The sequence below is a fragment of the Chiloscyllium plagiosum genome, unplaced genomic scaffold, assembly GCF_037043375.1.
Source record: "Chiloscyllium plagiosum isolate Xiang-an unplaced genomic scaffold, Cpla_swu_hap1 HiC_scaffold_14, whole genome shotgun sequence".
Lineage (NCBI taxonomy): Eukaryota > Metazoa > Chordata > Chondrichthyes > Orectolobiformes > Hemiscylliidae > Chiloscyllium > Chiloscyllium plagiosum.
The window spans coordinates 102576972-102581324 of record NW_028270152.1 but is presented as its reverse complement, the minus strand read 5'-3'; the positions used below and the strand labels follow the sequence as shown (position 1 = coordinate 102581324).

Genomic DNA, 4353 nt, shown 5'->3' with positions numbered 1-4353 from the left:
TTTCTGCTCATCGTTTCCAACGACGCAGTTTGTTAAAATGCTGTTTCGACTCCTGCTGCATGTCTGTTTAAAACCGAAGAAAATTGGGTTTGCTTCCCGGGCAATTAACTATGGTGTGGGAAAGTGCCGACTTTTCCGATGTCTGTGCTGTCATGATCGTGTTCGCCTCCCGCGTGGAAAATCGCAAACAGCTCTGCTGTCCCAGGCAAGTTGAGCGTTTACTGGAACCGAATGCGACTGTGATTTCATTGCTGTTGTGAAACAAAGTCCTGCGGTGGCACGACTCGTCGTTATTTTGTTTTATGGCCAATGGGAAAATCGTTCCAATGAATTGCGATGTCACATGTTATTGAATTTCTCCCATTTCCTTCATTTCCGTCCTGCGGACATCGGAAGGGAAAGGCAATCTAATCGAGTCTGTGATTGGTGAAATTCACTTTTTCATGGCCCATTCTTATTGTGTTCTTTCTTTCTCTCTTTTCAGCATTTTCTGGGAAGTGGTGGTGCACTCAGGCTCCAGTATGTTTGAAAGAGCAGTTTGGAATTGCCCTGTTGTTAGTTGTGAGATTACTTTATGACTCATGCCCCCGGCCTGTCTCACATTTTGCATTCATGCTCGCTGTGTCTGAAAATGCATTTGGTTTGCCAGTTTTGTTTGTGTTCCGTGTTAAATGCTTTCTGTTTTGCGATTCGCTCAATACATTACGACTTAACAGGGTTTCTGAGGTAACTTCCAGCTGCAAAAATCCTCAACTGAGAATCTGGGAAAATTTCCCGGAGTATGGTCAGTCGGAGCAAAAGTAAGGAAGTCGTTCGTTTCTGCAGTGTCTTACAACGCTACCTTTCCCGTGAGCAGTCGAACAGACTAAATGATTGTGCCACAGACTGCGACGGCAAGCTCTGCTAAAAAGTAATCCTTTACAGCCGGTGTAAGCAACACAATGTTATTGGCGCACACCGCGTGGAAACAGATACTTCGGTGTATCTCGTCCATGCTCACCACATAGCCAAAATTAAAGAAGTCCCATTAAACAACGAGCGATTGGAAACAGAAAGGTGAAAGGTAAAATGGCTTCAACTTTCAGTGCTGGGTGCCACTGAGCCTTAGTAGTGGCGACTGCGCCTTGTTTCTGTAGTGTAGTGGTCATCACGTTCGCCTTACGCGCGAAAGGTCGCCAGTTCGAAACTGGGCAGAAACTGCTTTGTTCTTCAACTGCAGCATTTTACATGGACAGGAGCGGAGTTTTCTTGCTTGCTTTCCCATCTGCAAACCTGCCTTCGAATTTACTTGAAGAAATCTGCTCTCGTAGTGAAATGTAATGCAACTCCATTTAATTACTGTGCAAAGCATTGTAAAGTTTTTCTCCAACCTGATTGTGATCATATGCCATTCTGTTTGAGAGTGTAGTTACCGCCTTCTGATCCTTCCACGAAAAGCAGTACCGCACTTGCATTCCTTGCGCAGTCGGCCCGTTTCCAAGACAGGGAAGAAGCTGATGCGCTGGTGTCACAGCGCACCGCGGATTCCTGAGCAAGTCTGTCTGTCAAATGTACCCCCAAAGTCGTCTATGAAGGACATCATTTGGAAGCTGTCTGTCGTTATTTAACGTGCGAGAGTTGTTACCAGAGGTCCTGAATCATGTTTTGGAGCAGTTCGCACGTTAGTGGCTCATTCAACCAGCAACAGCAATGAAAGAAATTACACTCTCAGAGGAACCTCTGGACCTGTGCTTTGATAGCGTCGCTAGTATTAAGGTGCGCCCCGAGATCTAACCACATTGGAACTGAAACGGAGGAATCGACAGAGAGGCTACAGAATGACATCGCATCCATTTGGTTTTCTTTAAATCACTGACGAGCAGGAAAATGTAAACTGGGAGGGCGAGTGGGGAAGTGAGGCAGTTGCAGCTCTGGTGAAATTCCTTCTTTGTGATTCACTCAGCAACCAGAGACGTGTGAAGGTGACTCAGGCGTGAGAGCTCTTCACATCGAGAACAAAAAAGCACTCAAGGGCACTTAGCACCTCTTCCGGAGTGGGGGTGGGGTGAGCTAATTACCTTTTGACTTCTGTTACTATGTTCAGAAACTGCCTTTTAGATTGATGTGAACAGAAACTGCATTTCTAATAAGCACCGTGGAGTTTAGCAAAATTTATTGAGTCGCTTCTCGTCGACTCAGTTGGTATCCATGTGGCTCATATCCAGGTGTGAACATCTCTGCAGCGAATTGCACGGGTAAGGCAAAAAGGCAAGGAAAGTGGCATCTCGAACCGGCTCCGAGGTCAGAGCATCCTCACAATGTGATCTGTCGTTCTCGGATTGTAATGCTACCTCCGGTTTTAGGGTGGAGAACATTCTTTGGGACTCTTATTCTGCAAAACAGACACAGTGACTGTAACTCTGCTGCGCGGTATGATGTGGAACACGGCCTGCTCAGCTTTGTGCATTTTCCCTGTAGTCCGGTGTGTTTCATGTTCCGTGTAAACGTGAAAGTTGTCCTGTTTCGATCAAAGGGTGAAATCATTTAGCAAAGCAAGAATCGAAATTGCAGTAATGTCAAGCAGCTCATGGTAATTTGACCAAATCATAACCGATCGCATGTTCTCACGCACTCACAGATACATTTGTAGTTGAAAAGATTCTGAGAAGATAGACTCAGCTTACCATTGATAGTTGTCTGGATTGATGGGCTATCATTATCTGCTGCGAAATTGATATTGTAGACGGGCACATCCCAGCAGTTGTGCGAGTCGGAGAGGGATCATGGAACCCTTTTCACGTGGCTTTGCATCGGTTGTTATGCAGGAGCACAATTGGAAGTGCAAGAAAATGGGGCAGCGCGGCTGGTTGGTAGTGTGGCCGAGCGGTCTAAGGCGCTGGATTAAGGCTCCAGTCTCGACAGAGGCGTGGGTTCGAATCCCACCGCTGCCATTTCTGCTCATCGTTTCCAACGACGCAGTTTGTTAAAATGCTGTTTCGACTCCTGCTGCATGTCTGTTTAAAACCGAAGAAAATTGGGTTTGCTTCCCGGGCAATTAACTATGGTGTGGGAAAGTGCCGACATTTCCGATGTCTGTGCTGTCATGATCGTGTTCGCCTCTCGCGTGGAAAATCGCAAACAGCTCTGCTGTCCCAGGCAAGTTGAGCGTTTACTGGAACCGAATGCGACTGTGATTTCATTGCTGTTGTGAAACAAAGTCCTGCGGTGGCACGACTCGTCGTTATTTTGTTTTATGGCCAATGGGAAAATCGTTCCAATGAATTGCGATGTCACATGTTATTGAATTTCTCCCATTTCCTTCATTTCCGTCCTGCGGACATCGGAAGGGAAAGGCAATCTAATCGAGTCTGTGATTGGTGAAATTCACTTTTTCATGGCCCATTCTTATTGTGTTCTTTCTTTCTCTCTTTTCAGCATTTTCTGGGAAGTGGTGGTGCACTCAGGCTCCAGTATGTTTGAAAGAGCAGTTTGGAATTGCCCTGTTGTTAGTTGTGAGATTACTTTATGACTCATGCCCCCGGCCTGTCTCACATTTTGCATTCATGCTCGCTGTGTCTGAAAATGCATTTGGTTTGCCAGTTTTGTTTGTGTTCCGTGTTAAATGCTTTCTGTTTTGCGATTCGCTCAATACATTTCGACTTAACAGGGTTTCTGAGGTAACTTCCAGCTGCAAAAATCCTCAACTGAGAATCTGGGAAAATTTCCCGGAGTATGGTCAGTCGGAGCAAAAGTAAGGAAGTCGTTCGTTTCTGCAGTGTCTTACAACGCTACCTTTCCCGTGAGCAGTCGAACAGACTAAATGATCGTGCCACAGACTGCGACGGCAAGCTCCGCTAAAAAGTAATCCTTTACAGCCGGTGTAAGCAACACAATGTTATTGGCGCACACCGCGTGGAAACAGATACTTCGGTGTATCTCGTCCATGCTCACCACATAGCCAAAATTAAAGAAGTCCCATTAAACAACGAGCGATTGGAAACAGAAAGGTGAAAGGTAAAATGGCTTCAACTTTCAGTGCTGGGTGCCACTGAGCCTTAGTAGTGGCGACTGCGCCTTGTTTCTGTAGTGTAGTGGTCATCACGTTCGCCTTACGCGCGAAAGGTCCCCAGTTCGAAACTGGGCAGAAACTGCTTTGTTCTTCAACTGCAGCATTTTACATGGACAGGAGCGGAGTTTTCTTGCTTGCTTTCCCATCTGCAAACCTGCCTTCGAATTTACTTGAACAAATCTGCTCTCGTAGTGAAATGTAATGCAACTCCATTTAATTACTGTGCAAAGCATTGTAAAGTTTTTCTCCAACCTGATTGTGATCATATGCCATTCTGTTTGAGAGTGTAGTTACCGCCTTCTGAT

General features: G+C 45.9%; 2 non-coding genes across 2 annotated transcripts; both read left to right on the top strand.

The window, feature by feature from the left end:
- Positions 1 to 2848: 2848 nt before the first annotated feature.
- Positions 2849 to 2930, top strand: trnal-aag (transfer RNA leucine (anticodon AAG)). Its single transcript has one exon. It is a non-coding gene; the product is annotated as a tRNA-Leu (tRNA).
- A 1126-nt stretch (positions 2931 to 4056) lies between these two features.
- trnav-uac (transfer RNA valine (anticodon UAC)) lies at positions 4057 to 4129 on the top strand. The gene has a single exon. It is a non-coding gene; the product is annotated as a tRNA-Val (tRNA).
- The last annotated feature ends 224 nt before the right edge of the window (positions 4130 to 4353 follow it).